This window comes from Tamandua tetradactyla, chromosome 3 (assembly GCF_023851605.1).
Source record: "Tamandua tetradactyla isolate mTamTet1 chromosome 3, mTamTet1.pri, whole genome shotgun sequence".
Lineage (NCBI taxonomy): Eukaryota > Metazoa > Chordata > Mammalia > Pilosa > Myrmecophagidae > Tamandua > Tamandua tetradactyla.
In genome coordinates, this window is record NC_135329.1 from 57,743,075 (window position 1) to 57,754,922 (window position 11,848).

The following is an 11,848-nucleotide window of genomic DNA, read 5'->3' on the forward strand; positions in this document are numbered from 1 at the left end:
CTAACATGGCACTCAATGGTGAAAGACTGAACAAGATCTGGAACAAGATAAGGAGCTCACTGTCACCACTGTTATTCAACATTATGCTAGAAATTCTAGCTACAGCAGTCAAGAAAAAGAAATAAAAGGCATTCAAATTGAAAAGGAAGAAGTAAAACTTTCAATATTTGCAGATGACATGATCCTATATGTGTATAGTCCTAAAAAATTGACACCAAAGCTACTAGAGCTAATAAACAAGTTCAGCAAGTGGCAGGATAACATGCAAAAATGTAGTTGTGATTCTATACAATGTTAATGGGAAATCTGAGGAGGAAACCAAGGAAAAAATTCCATTTACAGTAGTAAGTAAAAGAATCAAGTATATAGGAGTAAATTTAACCAAGGAGGCAAAGGACTTGTACACAGAAAACTACAAAGCATTGCCTAAAGAAATCAAACAGGACCTAAATAAACAGAAGGACACTTTGTGTTCATGGATTGGGAGACTAAATATCATCAAGATGACAATTGTACCCAAATAATTTACAGATTCAATGCAACCCCAATCAAACCCCCAACATCCCACTTTGCAGAAATAGAATACCAATTATCAATTTATTTAGAAGAGTAAGGGACCCAAAATAGACAAAAACATCCTGAGACAAGAAAAAATGTTGGAGGACTCACACATCCTGGCTTTATAGCCTATTATAAATCTACAGTGGTCAAAATAGTATGGTATTGACATAAAGATAGGTGTATTGACCAACGGAATTGAAATTCGAAAAGGCTACCAGGTCTACTCAGTGGACAGAATAGCTTTCTCAACAAACATGTTGGTAGAACTGGGTATCCATAGGCAAAAGAATGAAAAATGACCCCTATCTCATACTTTATCTAAAAATTAACACAAAACTGACCAAAGACCTTAATTTAAGAACCAGGACTACAAAACTCCTACAGAAAAATGTTGGGAAGTATCTTTAAGATCTTGCAATAGACAATGGTTTCATAGACTTTACACCCAAAACACAAGCAACAGCAGAAAAAATAAATGGAACCATCTCAAAATGAAATACTGTGTGCCTCAAAGGACTTTTTTAAGAAAGTGAAATGGCAAGCAATCAATATTTGGAAAATATTTGGAAACCACATATCTGATAAGAGTTTAATATCCAGACTATATAAAGAAATCCTACAACTGAAAAATAAAAAGGTAAATAATCCAATTTTAAAATGGGCAAAAGGGAGGGTGCAAGGGTAGTTCAGTGATAGAATTCTCACCTGCCATATGAGAGACCCAAGATCAATTCCCAGTCCATGCTTCACAAAAAACAAACAAGCAAGACAAACAAAAAATTCAATAAAATGGTGCTGCAATAACAGGATACTCACTTGGAAAAATAATTAAATGTGACCCTACCATACAGCATGCAAAAAAAGGTGGGGGGGGGGGGCAAAATAACTTGAATAGGCTTTTTTTCCAAAGAGAAAATACAAATGCGTAACAAGCACATGAAAAGATGCACAACATCACTAGCTATTGGTAAATGCAAATCAAAGCCACAAAGAGATATTATTTCATACAGGCTAGAATGGCCATTATTAAAAAAAAAAAAACAGAAAACTATAAGTGTTGGAAAGGATATGGAGAAACAGGAACACTTATTTACTGCCAATGGGAATTAAAATGGTGCAGTCACTGTAGAAGACAGTTTGTCAGTTCCTCAGGAAGCTAACTATAGAATAACCATATGATCTGTCAATCCCACTGCTAAGTATATACCCAGAAGAACTGAAAGCAAGCATTTGAATAGATATGTTCTTACTAATGTTTGCAGTGGCATTATGCACAATTGCCAAAGATAGAAGCAACCCAAGTGTCCATCAAGTGAGGAACAGAGAAACAAAATGTGATATATACAAACAATGGAATATTATTCATCTGTAAGAAGAAACAAAGTTCTGATGCATGCAACAATATGGATAAACCATGAGGACATTATGTTGAGTGAAATAAACCAGACACAGAAGGACAAATATTGTATGTTCTCACTGATGTGAACCAATTTTAACAAGCAAATTCATACAGTTAGAATCTAGAATATAGGTTACCCAAGTGTGCCAGTTTGAAAGTATTGTTTCAATACTTTCAAAAAAGTATTGAAAAGCCATGTTTTAATCCTGATCCAATTCTGTGGGAGCAGCCATTTGTTTTAATCCTAATTCAATACTGTAGGTTGGAAACTTTTCATTAGATTCTCTCCACAGAGATGTGACACACCCAAATATGGGGGTGACCCTTTGATTAGATGGAGCTACGACTCTACTCATTCAAGGCAGCTCTTGATTAGTTTGCTGGAATCCCTTAAAAGGAGAAACATTTTGGAGAAACCTCAGAAATGACAGAGCTGACAGAAACTTCAGAGGAAAGCTGACACAGATGCCAACACTTGGAGAACAGAGACACAGATGCTTGGAGTCCAGCAAATGTCACCATGAGCTGTTAAGCAAGCCAGAACCTAGAGAGAGCCATAGGAAGCCAAGAGATGAAGGCTAGCTCCAAAGGAGCAAAGTGAGGCACTCCCACAGGAACACAGACTGAAAGCAACGGAGTACAGGAGCAAGGGACCAGCAGATGCCAGCCACATGACTTCCCAGGTGACGGGTGTTTTAAACCCACTGGCCTTTCTTGAATCAAGGTATCTTTCCCTGGATGCCTTAGTTTCAACATTTTTATAGGCCTGGAAGTATAAATTTGCAACTTATTAAATTTCCTTTATAAAATCTGTTTCAGTTCTGGTATGTTGCCTTCCAGCAGCTTGCAAACTATGGATAGAATGATAGTAGAGAATGGGGAGCTGATGCTTAACTTGTGCAGAATTTCTGTTTAAGTTGTTTGGAAATGATTGTAGTGATGGTAGTGCATTATTTGTGAGTATAATTAGCAGTGCTGAATTGTGTTGGTGATTATGGTTATAAACAGAAGTTTTGGGTCATGTGTGTTACTAAAAAAGAAATAAGAAGATAAAATATGGCTCAATATAACACAGGGAACCCTATTGTGGATGATGGACTATGGTTAATAGTGCAAATATAAAATTTTTCTTTTATGAATTATAAAAATGTGCAACACTATTACAACGTGTTAATAGTAAGGTGCCGTGCCAGTTTGAAAGGATTTATGCACCCTAGAAAAGGCATGTTTTAATCCTAATCCCCTCTTGTGGAGGCAGCCTTTCTTTTAATACCAGAACTGGAATGACTTTTTAAAATGGGAATTCAATAAGTTATAAGTTTACATTGCTAAGCGTGTGGAAATGTCCAAATCAAGGCATTCAGGAAAAGATACCTTAATTCAAGGAAGGCCAATGCATCTGCAACATCTGTCAGCTGGGGCGGCATACTGGTCCCATTTCCTGGGCTCCACTGCTTTCAGTCTCGGTCATGTTTGAGATTTCTCCAAAATGTTTCCTCTTTTAAAGGATTCCAGGAAACTAATCAAGACCCACCTGGAGTGGGTGGAATCACATCTCCCTTTAATCAAAGATTAATACCCACAATTGGGTGTGTCACATCCCCTTGGAGAAAATCTGATCAAAAGATTCCAACCTACTTATTGAATCAAGATTAAAAGAAACAGCTGCTGGGGTGACGGGTAGTTCAAAGGTTAGAATGCCCACCTTCCATGCGGGAGACCTGGGTTGAATTCCAGGATCATGCAACCTCCCCCCACAAAAAAGAAGCAGCTGCTCCCACAAGATTTGATCAGGATTAAAATGTGGCTTTTCTGGCGTACATAATACTTTCAAACTGGCGCAGGTGTATATGGCAATGTTGTATTTTTTACATGAATTTTCTGTAAACCTACAACTTCTCTAATTAAAAAAATAATAATAATTTTTAAAAGCATTTTGCTATGTGAAAAAACTGGACACATTATGCTGCATATTGTATGATTCTATATATATAAAATGTAAATATAAATAAATCTATAAAGACAGAAATAGATTAGTGGCTATGTAGAGTTGGGGAAGGATAAAGAGATTAAGAGGTTACTGGTAAGGCATATGGGGTTTTTCTTTTTGGAGTAATGAAAGTGCTCTAAAATTTATTGTGGTAATGAATGCACAAACTGGATTATACTAAAAACCATTGATTGTACACTTTGTATGACGTATGTGATATGTGAATATATCTCAATAAAACTGAAAAGAAAGCAATGTGTCACCTACAAGGGAACCCCAATTAGACCAAACGCCAATTTCTCATCACAGAACACAGAGGCAAAATCGTCAGTGGGATGACATTTAAAGTGCTACAAGCAAAATATTCCCACTAAAAAATTCTATATATGGCAAAGCTGATTTTTAAAAATGAGGGAGAGATTAACATTCCCAGATAAACACAACTGAGGGATTTTGTCATCACTGGAGCAGTCCTAGAGGAGATGCAAATGAGCACTCTGCTGGTTGAAAAGAAAGGACACTAGACAATAGTTCGAAGTCACATAAAGAAATAAAGATCTCTTCTTAGGATAATGACATGGGTAAAAATAAATACTAGCACTATGGTATTTTTAGTTTTTGACTCCACTTTTTGCTTCCTATGTGGTCTAAAGGCAAATATATACAATATAATGATATATCAGTGGTTTGGCATTCATAATGTATATGCAATTACATAAAAAATACATTTAGGGTAGTGCAATGGTGGCTCAGTGGCAGAATTCTTGCCTGCCATGCTGGAGACCCTGTTTTGATTCCCGGCACCTGCCCATGCAAAAAATAAATAAATAATACATTTTTTAAATTGTGGAAAGAACTGGATAAAGGCACAAAGATTGAGGGGTATAGGAATATAGTTTATATATACCATTGTTATTAAGTTGGTATCAAGCCAACTGAGATTCGTACAGATTTAGGATGTTAAATATAAGTCTTATGGTAATTACAAAGGCAATATCAGAGAATAGGTAAGCTCACAGAGGCAGAAATTACATTGCAAACAACCAGGGATGGGAGACAGGGGGAATGAGAACTTAATGCCTGATGGGTGCATGATTTCTGTTTGGAGAGTTGGGGATGTTTTAATAATGGAAAGTGATGAGGGTACCCCAACATTGTGAATGTGATTAATCCCACCGAGTGGAATGTTTGAGAGTGGACAAGATGGGAAAGTTTATCTTATATATGTGTTCCCACACCTGAAAGAAAAGAATGAGTAACTAAAGAGATAAAGGCAAATAAATGCAACATGTGATCCAGTATAGGATCTAATAAGGAAGGAGAAAAGGCCCAAAAAGACATATAAAAAATTGTAATATAAATTATAGGTTTTATACCAATGTTAAATTTCCTGAACTGGGTAACTACACTTAAGGTGGTCACATAAGTGAATATCCTTGTCCTCAGGAAATGTATATGGCTGTATTAAGTATTTAAAGAGCATGATGTATAAACCTACACTCAGATGTTCAGAAAATGGACAGATAAGTAGACAGACAGCTAGATGGATAGATAGATAAATAGACAGGTTGAAGGATAGTTAGAGTGTGTTCTGGTTTGCTAGCTGCCGGAATGCAATATACCAGAAACAGAATGGCTTTTAAAAGGGGAATTTAATGAGTTGCTAGATTACAGTTCTAAGTCTGAGAAAATGTCCTAGTTAAAACAAGTCTACAGAAATGTCCAATCTAAGGCATCCAGGGAAAGATACCTAGGTTCAAGAAGGCCGATGAAGTTCAGGGTTTCTCTCTCATCTGGAAAGACACATGGTGAACACGGTCAGGGTTTCTCACTCATCTGGAAGGGCACATGGCGAATACGGCATCATCTGCTAGCGTCTTCTCCTGGCTTCCTGTTTCGTGAAGCTCCCCGGGAGGCATTTTCCTTCTTCATCTCCAAAGGTCGCTGACTGGTGGACTCTGCTTCTCATGGCTATGTCATTCTGCTCTCTCTGAATCTCTCATTCTCCAAACTGTTTCCTCTTTTATAGGACTTCAGAAACTAATCAAGACCCACCCAAATGGGTGGAGACATGTCGTTCCTTAATCCAGTTTAACAACCACTCTTGACTAAATCCCATCATTCAGGAAGATGATCTGATTACAGTTTCAAACATACAGTATTGAATAGGGATTATTCTACCTTTAGAAAATGGGATTTATATTAAAACTTGGCTTTTCTTAGGGGGCGTACATCCTTTCAAACCAGCACAGAGTGATATGGCAAATATGGCAAAATGTTAAAATTGGTGGATCTGGGTATCTGTGGGAATTGGTTATGCTGGAGTTCTCTGTATGGGATTTGTACTATTTTTGTAACTGTCCCATAAGCTTGAAAGTATTTCAAAACACAAAGTTAAATATATATAAATATATATTAAATATACATGCTTAAAGTGAAAAGACAAACCATAGAATGAGGGAAAATATTTGTCAACCATGTATCTGGCAAAAGACTTATATCCAGGATATATAAAAAAAAGTCTTACAACTCAACAATTAAAAATTAAATAACCGAACTTAAAAATGGGCAAAAGATATGAATAGACATTTCTTCAAGGAAGATTTACAAATATCCAACAAGTACATGAAAAGATGATCAACCACAACAAAAGTGGTGTGACAGTGGCTCGGTGGGAGAATTCTCACCTGCCATGCCAGAGACCCGGGTTCAATTCCCAGTGCCTACCTATGCCAAAAAAAAAAGAAAAGAAAAGAAAAAAAAAACATGAAAAAACCACAGTGAGTTAATGTTTCACATCCACTAGGAAGGTTATACTAAAAACACAGACAATAAGACATGTTGGTGAAAGATTGGGAGAAATTGGAACCTTCATGCACCGTAGGTGAGGATGTAAAATAATGAAGACACTTTGAAAAACAATTAGTAGTTCCTCAAAAAGTTAAACATAGAGTTACCATATGACCCAGCAATTCTACCTCCAGATGTATACCCAAGAGCAAATGAAAAATATGTCCACATAAAGACTTGCACACATGTTCATATTGGCATTATGCATGATACCCGAAAGGTGGAAACAACCCAAATGTCCATGAATTGATAATGAACAAAATGATAATAAACAAAATGTGGTGTACTCCATACAAGGCAATATTCCTCAGAGTTAAAAGAAATGAAGTTTTGTTACATGCTACAAGACAGAGGAACCTTGAAAACATTATACTAAGTGAAATAAGCCAGTCACAAAAGACTACATATTATTTGACGCCATTGATATAAATTGTCTAGAAGAAGCAAATGTGGAGATTAGTAGTTGTCAGGCACTAGGGATTGGGGGAATGGGGAATGATAACTAATCAGCACAAGATTTCTTTTTGTAGCAACCAAAATGTTCTAAATTCAGATTATTGTGATGATTGCACAATTCTGTGAATATACTAATATCCACTGAACTGTATACTTTGAATTAGTGAACTGCATGTATGTGAATTATATCTCAATAATGTTGTTTATAAACTAATAAGACAGTCACAAATTAAGGAAATATTACACAAGAATGAAAAAAAATGAAACAGTCTAAATTTGCTAAGGAGGAATAATCTCCAAGGTATACCATTAACCCAAAAATATCTCCATTTGTGTAAAGAAATAATAATTATTATATATGTGTACATATACATATAAATATATATTCAAGTATACTTTGCAGATTTCTTGAAGGATACCCAAGAAACTGTTGACAGTGATTGCTTCTGGAAAAGGGTCTGAAAGTCTGAGGTGAAATTTTTCCTTAAATAACTCTCAGAACTTTTATTATTTTATTTTTTCAATTAAACAAGAATTATAAATAAAAATACGACACTTGAATTTACTTTGCTACCTTTAAAGGATAAGTACCTTTCCCACAGCCTTATTTATACTGGTGATTTTTTCCAAGAAAATTTTGTGCTCACAATGGGCAAGTCCAGTCTCACCAAGCCAGCTCATCTCATCCCAGACCTAGCCTTTACAGCCTCCGTTTAGAGCCCAGACTCAAATGCTCAAATAGAAAGAGTGGCCACATCCCAGAGCAAATGTGAACTTCTCTCACCCTCTCTGGTCCTCCCAGCTGAGGGGACTGTGGGACAAACATCAGTCCTGACTCTCAAGAAGGACGAGGAATCATGATCTTTAGATCTATGCTGTGAGAAGCTTTGGAGACGCTCACCATCAGGTCCAGTTGCCCCTTCCATTACAAATCCTCTCTGCAGTTTCCCTTCTGAGGCTCACCTGGCCACTGTAGGATGACAGCTGGGACCAGAGGTGCTTCAGAAAGCCCTTTAAGACTGAGATGAAGTCTGACTCCCTGAGCTGCTCACCCATGGGTCCTACCTCCTTCCTTTGTAACCACAATCAGCCTTATTCCTCCCCTAAATGACAGCACTTTGGATATCTGAGGCAGTTCTTAAAGCTTAGGAGTTGTGTGTTGTCTTCTACCTAAGAAGTCAATTCTTTCAAACATAATCATATGACACAATGTTCCCTCAACTCAACAATCTAGTCACACCCTTCTTTGGACCCACTAGTCTGTCCATGCTCCTACTAAAATGAGGAATAGTAGAAAACCTACTGTTAGGACACTTGGGAACTGCTGGAGCAAGAAAAAAAATATCTATTAACCAGAGGAGAACAATAAGACCGCCCTAAAGTTCTTCCCCATCTGTCCCCAGAATGCTGGGTCTTATCTATGCCCCAGAAGGAGGCTAGAGAGTTCAAGGAAGGTAGACTGGCTGAGGGTTAAAGACCTATGGATGCTGACAAGCAAAAGTTTCCACAAAAGGCTGGTGTCCACCCAGTCGACCCATAGTGAAACCTCTGTGGACTAGTGGACAAGCCTGGACGAGTGATGCTGGATTCTAACCAGTATTTTAGCACCTCAATCTTCAATATAAAAGAAAGCCAAGAGTCTCCATAAGACAGTCAAAATGAATAGGGAGAAAAAAAGAAAATGAAAAACAAGAGCCAGAGGCAAAATAAGAAGCTGGAAAATCACCTAGAAAAGTTATCACTAATATATCCAGAGAGATACAAGAAGATATTGCATACTTAAGAGCAGAATACAGTGCTATAAAAAAGGAAAATTCAAACTAAAAAGAAAGAGCTTTTGGAAATAAAAATGTGAGAGCAGAAATAAAACTTTATTAGAAGTAACATTGATAAACTCTCCTAGAGAGTAGAACAGAGTGAGAGAAGAAACAAGAAAAACTAAAGGATTGTTTCAGTGAATCCAAATTCCAAAAAGAACAGAGTTAAATGGGTGGGCAGGGAGTTAGAGATCAATAAGAGAAAAAATTCAATGACGTCAAAGGACATGTGTGTCCAGAATGAAAAGCCCCCTGGATATAAAAAAAAAAAAAAAAAAAAAACTCTGTGAAATTTAAGAAGACTGGAGATAAAGAAAATAAACTAAAGCTTCCATAGAGACCATAGAGAAACAACAAATTGGAGGAAAGAATGGGCTTCTCAAAAGCTAGAAAATGGAGAGATGCCTTTAAAATTCTGAAGGAAAATGATTTCTAATCAGGAATTATAACTCAGTCAACCCATCAAGAATGAGAACAAATAAAGATATTTCCAGATGCATACACTTTCTAGATCCCATGTACCCTTTCTCAGAAAACTCTGGAAGATGTGCTCTACGCAAACCAGGGAATATAGCAAGAGGAATACATGGGACCCAGAGTTCCAATGATTCCCATAGAGGAGAGACAGGGAATTCCCAGGAGGCCAGCTCTGAAATATGCTCAAAAAGTCAGTCCATCTGGAGCAGAAGGCACCAAGAGATAGTCACTAGAAAAAATAATGGAATTGATAGATTGTCTCGTGGTTTAGTTGATGATAAAACTAGGATGGGGAGGCACTTTGCAAGGCTGTTTAAGGAAATGAGAAGACTTCCCAGTGATCCAAGGAAAAAAAAAATGTACAAAAGAAGAAATGAAATCATAGTTCATGGCTTCATTTAGAAATGAATAAAAAGAAAGACTTACATATCCATACTACTGAAGATACAGAATATTCATTTAACCCAAACTGTGATAAAATGATATTAGGCAGATATGAGGAGAGAAAATATGCATGGGAGAGACAGGGCCTCAATGTAAGATTTTCCCATCTGTGCACAAAGATGCCTGAGGCTTAACAATCAGCCCTGGTGTATTCTGCCAGGCCCTGCATTCTGGCATGGGTCTGTCAACTGGAGGAAAGGGTGTCTTCCTAAAACTCAAACAAAGATGCCTTACATGCTTTCAGAAACCCCAGTATGAGGACTATATAAAGAGAGCTAACCCGTCATTGTCCATGGAAGCAAATCAATAGATGATATATCTGTAATGGGATTGAAATCAATAGATGGGAGAATCAAGAAATAACAGCAGAAGCAAGTTAGTTAATTATAAATATGGATGTCAGCAACAGAAGATACAGCCAAAAAAATTTTAAGTGGTTTATTTGGGGGGTGGCAAATGGAGTACAGAAAAGGTAGGGCAGGAAGCTGTGGCTTGTCATCATAAGCCATGTAGTATCATTTGTAGTATTACTTGACAATTCAATATTTAATACATGTATAATTTTGATAAAATATATTTAATATCAAAATATAATTAATAATATAGTAATATAATTAATAATACAAAGATATAGCTTATAAAAAATTTTAATATAAAGACTAAGGAGAAGCTAGCCAGACTACAAAAGAATTCAGTAGCTATATAATTTCTGTTGTACAAGGAACCAAACTGGCCTGAATTGTATTCTTTAGCTACTTTGAAAAGCAGAAACAACTGAATATTCACACTGAGTTTACAACCAACTAAACCCCCCAAGACTTTTTCACCTGTATCATTATTTTACATCTGCCTCTAGTCTGGACTGATGCAATCTGTTTTAGGACTCTAAATTGAAACCTTACAAAACTAACTTTGTTAGATTTGTCCATTCACTCAGGCTATCAAAATTCTGTTGATGCTTGAGTATATCATCCATCGTTTGCCACTCTTCCAAGCTCGGAGACATCTGCAGACCTGAGGAACAAGCCCTTTCTGCCTGTATCTGAGCTGTGGATAAAAGATAAGGCCAACGTTACTATGCCTTGTCTTTTGGTGTCAAAATTACAGAGTCCCAGAGTGTAAGAGCAGAAGCAGCCCCTAAAGACAGTTTAAGCTCTTTGGCCTGCAAAGAGCAGTATAGCACAAGATGGTATCTCAGGAGAGGGCAAAAAAGGAAGCAACCAACTCTTACAAGTCCACGCAAGGTGCCAGGTGCAGTTCCTGGTGCTCCACAAACATCACCTCATGTAATCCTTACCCTGTGAATTATGATCTTGTTATCCCCATTTTACAGAGGAGGAGACCAGCTCATATAGATTAATAATTTTCCCAAAGCCCTTCAGTGACTGGCATAAGGACATTGTTCGAACCAGAACTGTCTAATCCAAAGCCTTTGTTCCTTACACTAGTGCAGACATGACCTTTGGGATGTGGCAAACACCAAATAACTCAACATTTAGTGGTGCAAGCTCTTAAGTTCTCCTTTCCCCCATTGCTCAGTCTTTTAGAGAAAAAAATACCTTTCATTATTTCCCAAGGAAAGCAAAGAGTTTGTAGAGAAAATGGTTACTTCCATAGGGCTGGTAGCCATTGGTTTAACTTCATCTTAAAGAATTTTTGCAACACGAGAGCAATTGAGCTCACAATGCTCCCCTGAAGCTTCCATAATCCCTCAGAACGATTCTTCCCAGTCCAAAGATTCTGTATTATAAATGCCTTGACCCTCATCAACATTCTCTCTGGATGGCAACTGTTTTCTCCAGGAAGCATCTGTTCTGTGAAGAAGCCCTCAAATCTTCCTAGTTATCAATATGT

General features: G+C 37.2%; 1 long non-coding RNA gene across 1 annotated transcript in view; it reads right to left on the reverse strand.

Moving 5' to 3' along the window:
* The window catches only part of LOC143676094 (uncharacterized), a 54,232-nt gene extending 42,603 nt beyond the window's left edge, over positions 1-11,629 (reverse strand). Inside the window, exon 1 of the long non-coding RNA XR_013171815.1 lies at positions 11,554-11,629. This is a non-coding gene — a long non-coding RNA (uncharacterized LOC143676094). The remainder of the gene's footprint in view (positions 1-11,553) is intronic.
* Positions 11,630-11,848: the final 219 nt, after the last annotated feature.